This window comes from Zootoca vivipara, chromosome 8 (genome assembly GCF_965207765.1).
Source record: "Zootoca vivipara chromosome 8, rZooViv2.hap1.1, whole genome shotgun sequence".
Taxonomy (NCBI): domain Eukaryota; kingdom Metazoa; phylum Chordata; class Lepidosauria; order Squamata; family Lacertidae; genus Zootoca; species Zootoca vivipara.
In genome coordinates this window covers 66,584,320-66,603,513 of record NC_142591.1, presented here as the reverse complement: position 1 = coordinate 66,603,513, position 19,194 = coordinate 66,584,320, and the positions used below count along the sequence as shown (strand labels likewise).

General features: G+C 42.7%; 1 long non-coding RNA gene across 1 annotated transcript in view; it reads left to right on the top strand.

Moving 5' to 3' along the window:
* The first annotated feature begins 6,699 nt into the window (after positions 1-6,699).
* The window catches only part of LOC132592585 (uncharacterized), a 29,837-nt gene continuing 17,342 nt past the window's right edge, over positions 6,700-19,194 (top strand). Inside the window, exon 1 of the long non-coding RNA XR_015951244.1 lies at positions 6,700-6,836. This is a non-coding gene — a long non-coding RNA (uncharacterized LOC132592585). The remainder of the gene's footprint in view (positions 6,837-19,194) is intronic.

The following is a 19,194-nucleotide window of genomic DNA, read 5'->3' as shown; positions in this document are numbered from 1 at the left end:
GGAGATGCCAGGGATTGAAACATGGACTTTCTGCATTGAAAGTGGGTGCTCTACCACTGAGCTATGACCTTTCTGAATTGCACTGCATTCATGTATGTTAATTTTTAGTGCAATATAATGATCAATGATCACCATGATAGCTTATTCTCATTCTCTTCTGTAAGGCTGGGATACAAAGAACTGCAAGGTGGTTTCTTTGCACACCCGAGGAATTTTGCTGCCCCCGCTTCCCAACAATGACCCTCCTGAAGAATGCAATTAGCAGGAAGCATATGTGTGAAGAAAACAAACCATACTTTCCCCTCCTTCTCACATAATACTAGAATTTTGATCAGGGGTCGGCAAAGTTTTTGAGGCTTGGGCCGGTTCATGGTCCCACAGATGCTGCAGTGGGCCGGGGTGTGTGTGTGCGTGCACACACAAGCACAAACGCTATTTTTGGTGCTCCTTCTGGCGCAGAGGAGGTGTGTGCAGCTTCCCATTGGCTTCAGAGCTTCCTGCAGCCAATGGGAAGCCGGCCAGCATCATGGAAGGCAGTCCCTGCTCTGCTCCGCGCCAGTTTAGCGCAGCGCATGGGAGCCAACTGAGTGGGCGGTGGGGGGTCCATGGGCCAGTTAAACGACCCCCATGGGCCGCTTGTGGCCCATGGGCCTTGGGTTGCTGACCCCCGACTTTGATGGACCTTTGGTTTGACCCAGCACGACTGTTCTTCTGATGCATGTTCTTAATGTTGGGGACTAGGAAACTCCAACAAAGACTGCAATTCTTACAAACAAGGATGTGCTCACAGTGAAGAAGCAGGCTAAGATCAGAAGGTACTATAAGGGCTGACCCTATGACGCAATATGTGAGAAGATAATGACTAACAATTTTGCATGGATGCTGTGAGCTAAGAAATGCCATGGAATGGGAATCAGGCTGTAACTGTGGTAGTTAATGAAGAACAGTCCTTTCCTCCTTTCCTTACTGATATCAGCTGAGATTACTATTATCACACCTAATATTTGTTGTCAAGAGGGGTTTAAACTATTTGCAAAATGCTATGTGAGAAAATATTGCTCTGTGGAAACAAAATGTAAATCTGTGTTCTCTACTTACATCTTTGCCTTGATGTACCAGGAGCTGTGAGAGTTCAGCTTTGGATTTTGATTTTGGCAAAAAAAAAACCAAAAAACCACCCCAATTTGATGTGTGAGACAGATTTAATAGGAATGCTATGGGATGGCATTTTCCATTGGAAAATGAATTCACAATTTTTCATTTGGAAATGGGAGGAAATAGAGTCATTTAATTAAAGTGGCAGAATTGAGATGGTACAGCTGGACGTTAATGAAACCGCTGATTCACAGGTTAGTTTTAGTCACTCCCCCCCCCCCCCGGTTTTTAAAGTTTGCCAAAGATAGACAGAGGAGGCCAATTAACTTTAGGCAGGTCAGTGGTTCAGAGATTCTTTGAGACAAAGAAAGCACTGCCATTTTTTCTTTCAGAGAAAGTGAAAGGTAGCCGTGATGATCCACAGGAACAAATCCAAACTCTGTATGAGAACAATACCTGTACGGAGCCACCCAAAAAGTCACAAGCTTTTGAGTTCTCCAGAACTTTTAATTAGGCTAGATCAGAGGTGGGGAACCTGTGGTCCCCCAGATGTCGCTGGACTCCAGATCCCATCACCTCTGACCATTGGCTATGCCAGCTTGGGCTGATGAGAACAATAGTCTAACAACAGCTGGAGAGCCACAGGTTCCCCATTCTCAACCTTGGGTCCCCAGATGTTCTTGCAGTGCAACTCTCATCACCCCTGACCACGGGCCATGCTAGCTAGGAATGATGGGAGTTGTAGTCCAACAACATCTAAAAGACCCAAGGTTGAGAAAAGTTGGGCTGGATGGTAAAGCAGGAGAAGAGCTGGGTGAAAGAAGAAATTATTCAGATTCCATGGCTTCATCTAGTCACAGTCCTAGGCTGGACCAACTTCATGCAGGTTTCTCCTACCTCCTTCCAAATAAAAAGGACTGGGCATTAAGAAGAAGAAGAAGAAGAAGAAGAAGAAGAAGAAGAAGAAGAAGAAGAAGAAGAAGAAGAAGAAGAATAATAATTCAGGAAGGAGCTTAGAATATTGTCAAGGGTGGCAGGACCCTGTCAGCTCCTTCCCTGCACAAGGATGATTGTACTGTTTTTAAGGTGTGGCATGTATTAAAGAAGACAAGTAGTAAACCTGTGACAAAGAAGAGATTGGGCATTAGCAAAAACAAGTGGACTTGCAGTAGAATGTTGCAACTGGAGAATGTGGACTGGAGTGCTATTCAGGGTCTTGCCAGCCAGGCCCTTTTCAGGATATTCTGTTCCACTGCAAGCCCCATTCTTCCACCACTCATTTCAGCATTCTATGTCCACTGAGCATGCTCATTCCTGTTCAGACATTCCATGCCCACTGAGCATGCTCATTCCTGTTTGAGGTTCGAGTCCCCGCCTATCTTTTTTGTACTTCTGCAAACCTTGGGGTTTACCCAAGCCTGCTGAAACAACCCTCTTCTGCATGGTAGATGGTGGTGTTTTGCTTGGAAAATCAGTTCTCTACCACTATATACAACTCCTTCATGGATCACTGCCTTGTCGTGGCGAAGGGGCTAGAATAACTCAGAGAAGCTGTGAGCTATGCCATGCAGGGCCACCCAAGATGGACAGGTCATAGTGGAGAGTTTAAGATCAAACCTAACCATTCTTAAGGAAATCAGCCCTGAATGCTCACTGGAAGAACAGATCCTGAAGCTGAGGCTCCAATACTTTGGCCACCTCATGAGAAGAGAAGACTCCCTGGAAAAGACCCTAATGTTGGGAAAGATGGAGGGCACAAGGAGGAGGGGACGACAGAGGACGAGATGGTTGGGCAGTGTTCTCGAAGCTACGAACATGAGTTTGACCAAACTGTGGGAGGCAGTGGAAGACAGGAGTGCCTGCCGTGCTCTGGTCCATGGGGTCACGACTAAATGACTAAACAACAACAACATATACAACAGGGAGAAATCCTTGTATTTATTATTACATTGACACTCCACATTCGACCCAATGAGCTGAATCCAAACAAAAATCCTGTGAGCTGGATCAAGCTGAGAGACAGTCCAAAGTTACCCAGTGAGCTTCATGGCTGAATGGAGATTTGAAAACTGGTCTCCCAGGTCCAAGTCCTGTCGGTGCATTTAGGGCAGTGCAGATTGTTGGCCCCCCCCCCAGGGTACCAAGCCAAGAGGGCACAGAATTGAGAAGATCCATTTGGGAGCGCCAAATGTTGGCCTTGCAGAGTGCCATATTATGAAAGTGCCATATTATGAAAGTGCATGGTCCAGCCTCACTCTGGCTGTGACACATTTCATGGATGATGTACTGTGCGTAAAGAAGGACTACCAGGCTCACCTCTGCAGTGGGAAGAGGAAAGAAGGAAGGAAACAATTCAGCTTGATTCAGCTTCAGAGGATACAAGGCTGGTTCTCAGCTGCTTTCCCAGTGAGCAAACAGAAAGGGGTTAGGTGACAGGGGGGAATTGTTTAGGAAAAGTGTTTCAGGTTATTTTTAGATGGCTGCCAAGCAGGATGTGTCTTGCTTGTGTCAGTCAAGGAAGTTCAGCAGGTCAATGGCTGCAGGCAATCATCAGGTCTGCCTTGCAGCTGGAAAAGATGGTCAGTATATTGTTCTCACATGTTTGCCTTCAAGAGATATTTTTCAGCTGCAAGATCTTATTTTTTCTCCGCACTGATAACCTCTTTTTTTAGGACGAAGGAAGGAAACCAGCAATCCATAGCTTACATGAAGGGTTGAATTCAATGGTGTGCTATTACGATCATTCCACCATCACAAGCATTTCTGCTTGGCAGACGCAACCTTGTGTCCCTTCCTCCTCCCACATGCCGCTCTGATTACTCTCCCACTGCCACCAGAGGGGGAAAAATTGGCAGGTGGGTGGAGAGAGGAGCAAGGCCCCATGGTGGGTCTCATTGCTCCAGCTCCTACTAGTGCAACTGTTTAGTTGAATCCAGACCTGTGTTCTGCAATTTGTAAGAATGTGAATATGTCCTGTGGGCAGCGATGTAACAAAAGGATGGATGCTGACCTGTGTCCCTCCAGATGTTGTTGGATTACAACTCCCATCATTGCTGTTTCCTGGCCATGCTGGCTGAGGTTGACAAGCAAGAAACCTAAACAAACAAACAAAAACAAACAAACAACCCCAGCTGAATCAGTGGGAATGAATTACTGCACATTAAAGGTTCTGTTCAACAAGAAAATTCTCTTGTGAAAATTTAGCAGGGAAAGGGTTAGATGGGCCTCTCAAAGAAAGGAGTTCTGAGACTTGGGTGCTACAATCCAGAAGACCTTGTCCCACACATACCGTACTTAGCAAGTGGTACTCAGACATGAGGCAGAAGCTCTTGTTTTCAAAAGCTGGATATAGAGGCGAGAGGATCTGGTTGGTTATGGAAGTTGGATCAAGAGGTGGAAGTCTGGTAAATATCATTTTCCTCATTACCTGTGGCCTTTTATTAGAATCCTGATCCCTCACCTTGGTTTAATTTAGATGGCTAGCCCACATCATTTAGGTAGACATGCCTAAATTCTTCCAGACCCAGTCATTACCATCAGAAGGAAGAGCTGTGGTTTGTACCGGTGACATCAAGGGTTGCAGTAGAAGCAATTTTGCCTTTAGATTGATTTTTTTTAAAACAACAACAGCAAACAAACAGAAAGATCTGAGGATCTCAAGCCTTACATCAAGAAATGTTTCCTACAATCCATCAGTCTTGTGAGTCAAACCATAACTGTGCTGTTACAAAAAAATGGGATTTCTTCAAAACGGAAAGTTTAGGTCTCCATGGAACAGTTGAAGCTGTTAATGAAGAAAGGCACCTGTGAGACTTCAAATTTATTTAGAACGCGAAAAGATCTGGAGTCTTTATCTGCAGAAAATTGTTTTCCTGCAGAATGATTGTGCAGTTTTTATTCATCTGTTGTAGGGATTCAGATTCCCTCCCCACCTCAAGGCAGAGTTTTAGCTGTGGAGATTTAGGATGATAGCCAACTAAATCATGCTCAGAGGCGACCCACTGAAATCGATAGACTTGTGTATGACTAATATGACTAATATTGGACACTAATAATCACTTAAACCACTGTAATGTGTTGCCCAGGGTGAATGATTCCTATCCAGACATCGTGTCATTCATGACAAAGAGTGCTGTCTAGCACTGGCAATCCTGATGCACATTATTGCTCCAGCAGGGAATTTGAATTTGATGGCTTCCATCTCTATGGTTTCAGACTTAGTGCTTCAAAACCACTTTTGCCATAATCCTTTTTGAATGCATTGCAGTTGGGACCATGGTAGACCTGATGCTTTCCAAAGTTTCAGTTCATAACCGTAGTCTCATTAGTGTTGTGGAGCATGTCGGGATTCCTATTTTTGGCTAAGAGTCCTATAAAAATGTAAAATGCTTTCCCCCAGCATGTGTTCTTAAGAGATGTGGATCTTGCTGAGCTCTAGACAAAATAGACTGGAAAGTTCCTCCTCCTCTAATTGTTTTAGATGAATACATAATGCTGTGTCTGTTTTAACTAGGGATGGGGGTGGGTGCGGAATGAGTTCAGTTCACATTTTAATGTGAACCTCCAAAATCCTCACTTCCTGGACCTGCACAACACACCTGCAAAACACAGCTCTTGGAATTCATACTTCTCCAGATTTTTTTTGTGATGCGGTTCCCCAAACAAACAATGCATACAAAAATGTACATATTGGTGAAAAGTGCAGGAAAATAAGTGTGTGTATCTGTGAAATGCATTCTGTCAGGGGACTGTTTGCAAACATGTCTATACTTGGCAATATTGCATACACAAATAAATGAATTAGGAGGAATACACATGAAAATGTGTTCAAATTTCCATGCAAGCTTCATAAATAAATAAATAAATAAATAAGCAAACGTAAGCGGATATAAGGCAAACTGAACAATCTGTATACTGCTTAATTAAAGTCGTCTCTAAGCAGCTTACCGGAGAAGCAAGGCAATAAGACTAAAATTGCAAATTGCAGCAAATTTCACTGGAAAACGTAACAGAAAGAAAAAATCTGCAGCTAGAATAATAGTGGCCATAATGGTAGGGAAAAGCCTACATAATAATCAGATTTGACAGTTAACATCTCATTCCAATACTTCTTCCCATGTTTAAAGGAAGCTACACAAATGCCCTGCCAGTGATTTATCCTCTGCTGTATTTTACTCTGCAGGAATTGCAGTTAATTGACTACTTTTTCATGACACACATGAGCTGCTAGTTGGTTCACAGGCAATCTTTATTTGTACAGTTTTGACGTCACAGGATTGAGACCAAACGAGTCACCCAAGTCAGGAACTAGGCATTGTCATAGGTTAGCAACCAAGAGGTTTGTTCTGAGGACAAACAGAAAGCAAAATAAAATAAAATTGGGGCAGGGCGATAGAAATCCAAGGATCTAGTTCTCAAACACAGCAGGTGATGTTGTAAGTTGGTGTGTCTAGAAGGTGAGGGAACATATGAATGAATGTTCCTCCATGGGTAATTTCCCCCCCACCCACGGGCATAGAAAATAGGTGGCAGAGGGAAAAGCTCTAGCCCAGGAGCAGGCAAAATTCGGGCTTATGAGATCTACTTTCTTTTTACTAGATCCCCCCCAATCCATTAACTTCATCATCTTAGAGTGGATCCCTGTGTGGATGAGCCAAGAGACAAGCAAATCCTGGCATGACAAGCCAATAAATTGAAGCACCATTTGAAAGGTACTCTACTAGAAAATACATCCCGAAGAGGTGGGTGATGCTTATTCTAAAAATCTCTCTTCGTTGTGGAAGCCCAAATCTTAGAGATGGGGGAATCTGTCAATTTTGGTTTCTCTTTTTATCCCTTTTCCAATCTTAAAGTTCAATTCTTCATATTTCCACACCTTCTTAAAGTCCTTATGAAAATCAATTTGCGATTATTTAAAAAATGAAAATCAATGGTAGTGCATTTCAGTGCCCATCTTTCTTAATGTAGCACATTTTTGTAAGCAATTTTGTCTTGTCATACACATTTTTGTAAGCACTTTCCCTTAATAAAATATTTTTGGCATGCTATTTTCACTAATACATGCAATTTTTATGTGAACTTTCCCCCTGCTATATACATTTTTGTATAACTGGCTAGAGAACGGCACTGCAAAATTTGGGGAAATGTGAATTTTGAAGGATGGGTGCATTTTGGTTCGTGTATTGTTCTGGGACAGGCAAATTATGTATGCTTGCCTTTAAATGTGAAGTGAATCCTATTTCTCCTCCATTCCTAGTTAGACCCCATTTAAAATTGTTTTTGTGGCCCATTCATTTACATGGACAGATATTTTGAAATACTGTACAGCTCTTATCTACAACTAGATGCCCTCTGACCCAGGTGGCGCTGTGGGTTAAACCACAGAGTCTAGGGCTTGCTGATCAGAAGGTTGGCAGGTTCGAATCCCTGCAACGGGGTGAGCTCCCGTTGCTCGGTCCCAGCTCCTGCCCACCTAGCAGTTCGAAAGCACATCAAAGTGCAAGTAGATAAATAGGGACCGCTCCGGCGAGAAGGTAAACAGCGTTTCCGTGTGCTGCTCTGGTTCGCCAGAAGCAGCTTTGTCATGCTGGCCACATGACCCGGAAGCTGTCTGCGGACAAACGCTGGCTCCCTCGGCCTATAGAGCGAGATGAGCACCGCAACCCCAGAGTCGCACACGACTGGACCTGATGCCCTCTAGATGTTTTGCACTACAACCCCCATCAGCCCCAGCCAGGCCCCAGGCAGCAGGGTCATTGGAAAAGGCTGCTGTCAATTTCACAATTTCTGTATTTACTATTTCCCCACCCCTTGCCTATGAGCATCCTGGTCCTCTTTGAAACAGGTCAAAGTCTTCTTTGCTTGAGGAATAGAACTACATTACAGTGGTACCTCGGGTTACAAACACTTCAGGTTACAAACGCTTCAGGTTACAGACTGCGCTAACCCTGAAATAGTACCTCGGGTTAAGAACTTTGCTTCAGGATGAGAACAGAAATCGTGCTATGGCGGCGTGGTGGCAGCAGGAGGCCCCATTAACTAAAGTGGTGTCTCAAGTTAAGAACAGTTTCAGGTTAAGAACGGACCTCCGGAACGAATTAAGTTCTTAACCAGAGGTACCACTGTATATGCTTTTCAAGCCATTCTCCATGTCATACCACCGTTCTTAGGAAAGTGTGAGGCAACACGAGTTAAATGTCAAAATCAGTGACTCCTTTGCTGAGTGCCTTTGAATTCTTTTCTTTTAATGAGGCCGTTTTATCTGCATAATTGCACGGACTCTGTGCATTAATGAGCCATCCACCAATCTCCCCTAAGCAAACTGTCCCACTCGCTGCTGTCGGTCACCAACAACATTTTACAGTGAGAAGATAAGGAGAATATGCTTTGTGATACCACAAAGGAAATGGCCTTCATTAGGAGCTACTAAAAATATGAGCGAATGAGCATGCTCAGATCACTTTCCCAGCTGCTCTTAATGTAGCTAGTTAATAACAAGTCCTGTCATCTCATCCCCTTGATGCTCTGGAGCTAGAAATTTGAATTAATACCCTGTCTGTGTCAGCCTTCAAAGTGCAGATATCTTTAGGGCTGTATGTGAGGGAATTTCTCTTGTAGCATTTCCACTTCACCAGCCCTTTGGGTTATAAGGTTCTGAATATTCAGTGTGGATTGATGAAAGACATTTAAAGGAAACTGGGCATGGCTTCCCCCCTGCCTCCATCTTTCAAGCTTCTGTATGTCAACTTTCAGCCTCTACACCCCCTTCACCAACTTATGAATAATTTAAGATCAAACTAGAAGTATTAGCAAGTATATGCAGGCTTTCTTCCCTTCTTTTTTAAAAACCTTAGATCTGACATTAAATGAATCTTCTGTGCAATACTTGACTGATCCAGAAATGCTGATGCTTCATTTTTATGCTCCCGGTTTGACTGACTGATATTCCAAGAAATACCGTTAACTGGTAGACTAGTATATGTTTTATTCCATTCAGAGCTTTCATCTTCTGTGTTAGAATGACATTGATATAAGCACAAATGCTATAATCTTTTGATAACATCTAAAAATAGGGGGAAAAGGATCATACAGCATATTGTCTGCTTATGGGGACAGAAATAATCCTTTTTTGTCCTCCAGATAACTGGGGAAATCTATGGATGCACAAGCCGCAGGGTTACGATTGATGGGTGAAATTCCAGCCCAATTCAAAATACTGGTTTTAGCTGTTACAGCTGTAAATGGTTTGGGATCAAATTACTTAAAGGACTGCTGGACCATTAAAAAGGTAAAGGACCCCTGGACTGTTAAGTCAAGTCAAAGGCGACTACGGGGTGCGGCACTCATCTCACTTTTCAGGCCAAGGGAGCCAGTGTTTGTCCACGTGACAGTTTTCCGGGTCATGTGGCCAGCATGACTAAACCACTACTGGCGCACAGAGGATCGTGACAGGTGCACGGAAATGCCGTTTACCTTCCCGCCACAGCAGTACCTATTTATCTACTTGCACTGGTATGCTTTCGAATGGCTAGGTTGGCAGAAGCTGGGACAGAGCAACAGGAGCTCACCTCGTCACGCAGATTTGAACTGCCAACCTTCCTATTGGCAAGCCCAAGAGGCTCAGTGGTTTAGACCACAGCATCACCCATGTCCCCTCCTAGACCAGGTGTGCAGAAAGTTTGGTCCTCCAGATGTTGCTGAACTACCAATCCTCTCAAAATCTTCTCAACATCCAAGTATAGAGCTATAGGAGAACAACTGTCTCATGACAACTTAGCAATTTTGTTTTACGTGGGGGGGGGGGAAATGAGAGCTGCTGTTGCTGTGTATTCTTTTGTTGCCTTAGAATTTATTTACAGTGGTACCTTGGCTTTCAAACATAATCCATTCCGGAAGATGGTTCAAGTTCTGAAACATTCGAAAACATTCGAAAACTGAAAACTCAATAGCTGACAGCTAGGCTTCAGGATCTTGCAGAAGCCACGTGGCATGTTTGACTTCCGAGGCATGTTCAAAAACCGAAGCTTTTACTTCTGGGTTTACGGCATTTGAAAACCGAAATGTTCGCCAATTGAGACGTTTGAAAACTGAGGCACCGTTGTACTGTATTTTAAAAGCAGATATGATCTCTGAGTTATGATCTAGCAACCTTACTTCTCCTTCCTAAACCCCCATTTTGCAACCCTTTTGGTGTTGGTTTCTTTTATGTTTGGTTTTTAATTGGAAGGGAATGTGCTTTCTTTCCCCTCAACTGCACACAAGCTTTCTTTTCAGGTGGTAAATGATAGCACACAAATCTTTCCCATAGCACAGCTATCCAGAACACACAGGCAAGCTTTTGCACTTCTGTGGCTGTGGATGAGACATTCAGAAGTATCTGCAAAGGTAGAGAATAGTTAAGATGCGCTTTGTGCAGAAAGATCCTTGCAGCTCAACAAGTAGGAAAGTCTTGCAGGGCTAAGAAACTGTGGTAAGTCTTGATGGGGCTGACAGCTGAAGCTGTAAATTCCTGGGAAGCTGGAACAAATTCATTAACAACTCTTCTGCTAATTTAATTAGGAAATTAATGCTGAAAGCTGTGTTGCTTGACTCATTAGTTCTTCTTTTGTCAGTCACAGCTGTTAACATCTTCCTTAACATATGTTAAAATCCTTTTGGGTTTTTTGCCCTTAGCTTGTAAACCCTACATATTTCCTTTTGTATATGCTTTCTGTGTAATGTGTTAAGTCCTTAAGCAATATTAGTGGAGGGAGTTTGTACAGCAGATCATGACAAATTTTCCCTCTGAGAAGGGAAAGCTTGAGGCTCATTTTGGAAACTTTATTTAAACAAAGAAACAAAGAAACAAACCCAACAACACTGATTCGGTTTAAGCTTTAAAATAGTCATTTGGGCACTGCCTGGACTAAAAGAGGCTTTTCAAGAATACAAAGCGCTTTTCTGGAAGTATTCAAGCAGATGTTGGATGGCTTTCTTTCAAGAATGCTGTCTGCTGCAAGATTCCTGCATTGACCGAGGATTGTAGTAGATGACCTTAAACAGGTGTGGGGAACTTTTGGTCCTCCAGATGTTTCTAAACTAGACTCCCATCATCCCTGGTCATCATCTGTATTATTAGCCACTCCCCTTCCCCACCAACCCCAACAAAAGTCCTTGGAAAAACCTCTGGTTTAGATTCCAACTAGAACTGTTGATAGATTGACAGGTAGAAAACCAAGTTCTTATTAAATGACAATTCCAAGTCAATAACAGCTCACTTTGCAGGAGCAACTGGCAGATCATTAAAGTCTAATGCTATATGTTGTCAAGGAGATCCATCTATTCTATAGCAAGCCATCCAGGAATTATGCTTGAAGTAAGAGGTTTCTTATCCCAAGAGATTTGCAAAAATAGTGGATAGTGTTGCTGCTGCTTTCTTCATTAACTTAATGTTGCTTTTCAAAGAGGGACTCCCTGGTTATTTATATAGGTAAAAGGTAAAGGGACCCCTGACCATTAGGTCCAGTCATGACCGACTCTGGGGTTGCGCGCTTATCTCGCATTATTGGCCGAGGGAGCCGGCGTATAGCTTCCAGGTCATGTGGCCAGCATGACAAAGCCGCTTCTGGCAAACCAGAGCAGCACATGGAAACGCCGTTTACCTTCCCGCTATAACGGTTCCTATTTATCTACTTGCATTTTGATGTGCTTTTGAACTGCTAGGTTGGCAGGAGCTGGGACCAAGCAACGGGAGCTCACCCCGTCACAGGGATTCGAACCGCCAACCTTCTGATCAGCAAGCCCTAGGCTCAGTGGTTTAGCCCACAGCACCACCTGGGTCCCGGTTATTTATATAGGGGATGCTTAAATTAAATTTCAAAAATCCACATGAGGACAATACATTTATGTGGTGAACTAAATTGTCACAAAATTATCTGTAAGCTTCCCAGTTTAAGTCTCTGGGGATGTCGGTAAGAAAATAATAATAATAATAATAATAATAATAATAATAATAATAATAATAATATTTTATTTATACCCTGCCCTTCCCGATTTGAAAACCGGGCTCAGGATGGCTAACAGCAAATATGAAACATTAATTAAAATTGACCTAAAAACAGCATAAAATACAACATAAATGTAGCATCCATGTCAATAAAATTCAAAAAATTCAAGGTCATTTTTTTTTGGGGGGGGAAACCCAGTTCAGTAAACGTCAAGTAATCACCAGGGCTAACTGGCCCAGTTGGTCCTGCTAGGGCCAGCAAGGAGACCAGGGAAGAGTTTAAATGTGGGGTCCCAGAAGGGTTTCTTCATAGAAAAAGGAAAGGGAAAAGGGAAGGGAGGATCATGCTAAATTCAAATTGAAGGCCAGGCGGAATAGGGGATCAAATCCTGCAGGGCCCTAGTCTCGTGGGACAGAGCATTCCACCAGGTCGGAGCCATCACTGAAAAAGCCCTGGTCCTGGTGGAGGATAATCTGGCTTCTTTTGGGCCCGGGTCCCTTAAGCTATTATTATTCATGGACCTTAGGGTCCTCTGCAGGACATACCAGGAGAGGCGGTCCTGTGTGTACGAGGGTCCTAGGCTGCAAATATATGATTCCTGTCTCACCTCTATGCACATGGTGAGATCAGGGCTCGGCTTCAGACTTGTGCTACAAAGGTGTTGCCTTTAACACACAGCGAGAATGTGTTAGCTCTACCCTCCCTGCCACAGGAGCTGAATCCTAGGAGCCGAGGCACCTTTGCCCCGCCCCCAGTGGTTTTTTTTAATGAAGTTTGGATCTGGCGTAACTTTATGTTGGCATACTTTACACCAGCTTGCATTCTTGTGCCTAGAATTGCTCTCTTATTCTTTTTGTACACAGTGTATAGATTTCCCCCACACACAACCAAGCGGTATGTAAATATTGTTAAACAAAGAAAATTAACTGGGGAAGCCGACGAGCGAAAACAAGATAGCTATGTCACAGCAGAAAGTAGAGAGCTGGTAGCTTGGCCTGATGTTCACCACCAGGCTGTACTTCAAAACACATTCCCACTTCTCTCCCGAGCATGAAAATTGCTCAGTGGCGATCTGAAACCAATCGGATTGTAGCTCAGTCTGTTTCGTACAGAGCAATAGCTGTGGGTTGCCTTAATCCCCCAAAGCAAACAAGTGAAAATTGATAATCTGTTTTGCGGTTTGGATTTATTGCATTTATCTCCACGGTAACTTGATTTGCGAAAGAACACGATTGTTGCCTGAGCCAGTGGGTGCATTTATTTTAATAAAATATAATTAAGCAAATGTTGACACTGCCGCCAGCGGCTGCCTGAAAAGAAGAGAGACCCATTAAGCATTTTTTAAAAAAACCACCCAGAATAACTGGAAAGATTTTTAAAGCCACCCAAATTGTGTCAATATAGGTTGGGGGTGGGTTTGTCCATATTGGTGCCATAGACACTGTTCAATAGGGTTCCGTGCAAGTGTACTCCATAAAATGCTCACAATATAACTATCGGTTCACCATTTGGGCAAAAATATTATATCCCTACCACTGAAATAGTGTGGTATGGATCATGGAAAGAATTGTGATACCAGCTTAAAGGGTGGGCAGCCTTAAGGAAAGAAGTATGGGTTTCACACAAGAACAAATGAATAACCTTTTTTTTAATGCACAGAAGCCCATCTATTTCATTGAGCTGGATACAAAGTTTCTATTCTTCTTCTTCTTCTTCTTCTTCTTCTTCTTCTTCTTCTTCTTCTTCTTCTTCTTCTTCTTCTTCTTCTTCTTCTTCTTCTTCTTCTTCTCTCTCTCTCTCTCTCTCTCTCTCTCTCTCTCTCTCTCTCTCTCTCTCTCTCCTATTTTTATTTATAGTTATCCAAAGATGTACAAAAGTTCATACCCAATACAAATTATATTTTTATAAATCACCAGAAAAAAAGAAATACTTTTAAAATCTAATCAAAAAGAGAACAGAAGCAATAAGAAGAAAAAAAGAAAAAGAAAAAGAGACAGCAAGAAAAGAAAACGAGAAAAGATTTTTAAAAAGGTGATAACGCTTCTGGTTCTCTGTCCAGCTAAATACACTCATTAACATCTATTTGCTCTATTTTCTATAAGCCAAAATTCTTTCAGTCTTCAAATCCAGATATTAAAAGTTCATTCTTTCTTTCATGCAAAAAGTCCATAAGAAGTTTCCAATCATTAATAAATAAGAAAAAAAATCAATAACTAAGTTCAATAATCCATGTTATTTTTCTAGAAAAAGAAGTGCTGGAACTCACCACAAAAGCCTCCCTTATTCTCTTATAATGGCAGTGACGCCCACCTGAGAAGTGTCAGAACTGAGTTCCAGTGAGTTTGGGATGAAAAAAAGCCCAGCCTATAATGTGGGGATGATCTAATGCAGTGGTTCCCAAGCTTTTTTTGCCATGGCCCACCTAAGCATCTCTAAAACCCTGATGCCCCCCCCCCGTGACATATTATTCTTATAATTCAAAAAGTGAACTCTTATTCACATGGAGGAAGCCTAAAAGTGCGTTCACAGTTAATAACTCATTCTCAAATTGCTCCCCCTTAAAATAAAATTGCCCCACTTTGGGAACCACAGATCTAACGAAACTTGTACAGACAATAATGAGCAAGATGGACCAATGGTCTGACTCAGCATAGGACAGCTTCCTGTGTCCCTGGTGGAATCTACAAACATATAAAAAATGCTGTGGAAATGCTTTTTTTTAAAAAAAAAAGTCTTGAAAAATACATTGAATTTTGCATAGCCCACTGTCACCACCTAGTGTCACATTTGTATATTGCACACTACAACACATTTAAAACGTTTTATTTGCAACTGTGTAGATGAGTCCTCTGTGTAATCATTTGGGGGCAAGATAAAATTTTGTACTTGATCACGCTACCGCTGGAGGGGAAACAATGAACTTTGGTAATATGGTGCACTGAGCGAGGAAAACATTTGGTGCAAACCCAACCCCCCCCCCAACAATAGTTCTTATTTTCACAATGATTCCCTTTGGAATAGAGCTTGTTAAAATGCCTTCCTGCCTATTGCCTTCCATTTGGTGCATGCTCTCAAGGGCACTTTTTTCAGCTCCTTTGGCTCAGTGACCTGTGCAGGGGGAATTGCCCACACTGCCCTAAATCCAGAGCTGGGGGAGATGCTTGTGTTTATGTCAAATTCACCTTCGAACGCAAATGGAATTGAATTTCTCCCCATCCCTAAGCAGCCCTCACAAATTTAACTATTTGCTAATTAGACAAAACCAACATGGCAGACCTGTCCTGGGAGGGCATTCCACATTTGCAAGTAACAGAATCAACTTCCGCGAATGACAGCTCCCAAGGCAGGATCCTTTGGTAAACAGTTGTTTACATCCTCCCACCATCCTGCTGCTATAATCACTTAGCACCCCCCCCCCAAGGGTCACTGTGGCAGAGCCTTTTGCAAGTAACTGATGAACGCTGTCAATTGGGGCATCTGATCAAAGCTCCTTGCAGAGCACAGGTGGGGGTAGAGGCTCAGGTCAGAATTGGCCGAGGTATCTCAAAGGAATACTAGAACTATAAGCAGTCAGGTCACAGAGGCTGTCGAAAAGGGGCCTGCGTTGCAAATGAGCACCAGCGGTAATTATTTACAGTACTTTTGATCCTGTCTGTGAATGCTATTTTTGGCTCTGCTGTGTTTCCAACAAGCCTGGGATTGTTTGTTAATTGAAACCACCTCCACTTCGCTGACAAGAGATTACCATATTTGACAGACTCTTTATAAGCAGTTCCCGTTTAACAGTGGATGCTCTTTGTTGTTGCTAGGCAGCTACGCGCATTCCAGCAGTGAGATGCTGCTCCCTGGGCCATGGCTAATTTTATAGTGGGTGAATTTTGCAGAGCTGCAGCACACTACATTTTGTTTTGCCTCTCTGGTTTTGTTTTATATCTGCTGTTTCCCTGCTCTGAATAAAGATGTAGTTGGGATGATGGAGAGGCTAAAGCAAATGTCATGAAAGGGTCTAAATATAATTGACGAGTTGCTATACTGTGAAATCATTCATGACTGGGGGAGTGATTAATGGTGCATTTCTCTTTATATTGCAATTAGCAGCCTTTGCCCAGGGATTATAAGAACGCCCCCCCCCCAATCAGCATAGTTTTGAAATCACTGCAGTTTTGAAAGGTTCAGCCCACCATCTATCTTGATTCAAAATGGCACCCAATGGTATCTAAACATAGGTGGAAACCTGCTGTTTGATTTCAGGACCCATCACGCAAAATTTGGTTATGATAACTTAAGAAGTGTCTGTATGCATAGCTAGCAGACAAACCGCTTTCAAAAAGACTGCATATAGCAGACTAGTGGACGGTACTCAGCATTGCTCAAGAATTCTGAGGAACAGAAAACACTGGGTTGTAAATGGATAATGTCGCTTGTTAGTTTCCTGCCAAATATGGTTAAAATCAATGGAGTATGGAACAGTCCAGTCTGTCATCTTGATGTGAAATGGACATAATACGACCAACATTACCAGTTCTTATAAATGGACTAATACTGGACTGTTGTAATTCAAGGTTGTAAAAAGCCTGGAGATGTAAAACAACATGACTGAATGACAACATAATTAAATAACAGCAGCATCTTAGACGGGTGGTGTTTGGTGCCTATATTTAACATTAAAAAGATAAAGGGGCCCCTGACCATCAGGTCCAGTCGTGTCTGACTCTGGGGTTGCGGTGCTCATCTCGCTCTATAGGCCGAGGGAGCCAGCGTTTGTCCGCAGACAGCTTCCGGGTCATGTGGCCAGCATGACAAAGCTTCTGGCGAACCAGAGCAGCGCACGGAAATGCTATTTACCTTCCCGCCGGAGCGGTCCCTATTTATCTACTTGCACTTTGATGTGCTTTCAAACTGCTAGGTGGGCAGGAGCTGGGACCGAGGAACGGGAGCTCACCCCATTTAATATTTAACATTAGTTTATCTTATTGCCACTGTCTTTCCTCAGGACCCACTTACTGTAATGCATTTTGTTGTGCTGTAGCCCTTCACAGTTAATAATGAAAAAAGAAATACATAATTGACTACAAACTTCACTAGGTCTAAAATGGGATCTCCTCTGCCTGCAGCAACATTTGCCAAGGGACTTGAAAGCCTAAGTCCCCACCTTCCTGGAGAAGTTATCTTGTCAACACCTTCCTCTTCCTTTTCACAGTGCTGTAGACAGGCTGCTTTGTCATTTAGCAAGCACTCAACATCTCTATGGCAACTGCTGTACGGCAACTGAGAAGGAATGCATCAGGAAAGGGTTTAATGTAATTTTAGCTCTTTCTAGTGATGAGCTGCATCAACTGGAAACATAATTAATTTTAATTTAACATTACAATTCCCCCCCCCCGTCCTATCTCTCTTCTTAAAAACAGCCTATGGCGAGATGCATAATATTTTAAAAACATTGCATTATTACAGAAAATATTTAGCATAACAAAGTAAATGAGCACACTCTTTTTGCAAGGAAGATAAATGGGATTGGTTTTGGCAGGCCATCAGCAAGATCGCAAACACCACTGGTCACCTGTGCACTGTGATCTGAAACCAATGTCCACTGAAAGTTTTGTTCCAGTCTAAGGTTGCTTCCAGATGACATTGGCTGTTCCCTAAGCATTCATCCTGATTTTGTTGCAAGGTACTGTAGTTCAAAGGCACTGGCTATTTAATGAGCATCTGTTTTCATTTGTTTGTGGGAGGTTAGAGGTTATCCCACATTTTCCAGTGCAGTTATAGGATGGCAGAGTTGGAATGGACCCGAAGGGTTATCTAGTCCAAAAGTCAGGGGGTTTTGTTTCTGTTTTTGCAGGACGGGGAAGAGGTTTGTTGTGCAAGAACCTATCTTAATTGCAACAACCGGAATTTGATGATATGTAGCTGAATCCTACCTGGCAAGGGCAACAGTCTGGAAGTGTTGTCTGTGTGAATGGCTGAAACACCCAGAACAGTGGATAAAGGCACTTAAAATACGCTAGGTGCTGTACAAAAAGAAAAGGAAAGAAAGGTTCGGCCACTGCTATAAATCCAACAATCTGAAAAACCATGAAACAAGAGGAGATGGCCCTTAAAAGGGAGAAGAGAAGACAGAGATGAAAAACAGGAAAGGATGAAGGTGACATTACAAGGAATTGGAAAGGAGTATTAAGACAGCAAATTCTCCAGATGTTGTTGAAGACAACAACAGAGTCAGGGCAAAGTTGGCAGAGTGATCTGCACCCTGGCATTCTGCCAACTTCATTTGCTGCCAGTTTGATTCTGCTAATTTAACTCAAATGTCTGGTTTTGACTTTACAATTTTTAAATTATTATTATTATTAAATGTTAATAAAATATGATAGCACTATTCAACATGTTTGTGTTGTAATATATTCAGTACATTGTTCCTAATTCATACTGGTTATGACATGCAAAAAATAATAATAAAACCTTATACAGGTAGGGATGGAAGATAAAATTGATTTTGTTATCATTTTAACGAGAAACTACCTAATCTGTATGGTGGCGCTGTGGGTTAAACCACAGAGCCTAGAGCTTGCCGATCAGAAGGTCGGCGGTTCGAATCCCTGCAGACGGGGTGAGCTCCCATTGTTCGGTCCCAGCTCCTGCCAACCTAGCAGTTCGAAAGCACCTCAAAGTGCAAGTAGATAAATAGGTACCGCTACAAGTGGGAAGGTAAACGGCGTTTCCGTGTGCTGCTCTGGTTCACCAGAAGCGGCTTAGTCATGCTGGCCACATGACCTGGAAGCTGTACGCCGGCTCCCTCGGCCAGTAAAGCGAGATGAGCGCTGCAACCCCAGAGTCTTCCGCGACTGGACCTAATGGTCAGGGGTCCCTTTACCTTTTATGATTAGATTATTTGAAATTACAGTCATACCTCAGAAGTCGAACACCTTGCAAGTCAGACATTTTGACTTTCAGAACATTAGAAACAACCTATGTCCTATTTCAACAGTGGTAGTATAGATTTTCCGTATAAATAATGGAATTTAATCGAAAAGCATTCCAGTTAATCTTATTACGCAAGCCGTTTGCAAGCATAAACTCTATGGCTCTCCCAAAACAAATTGAACAGTTTGATCTC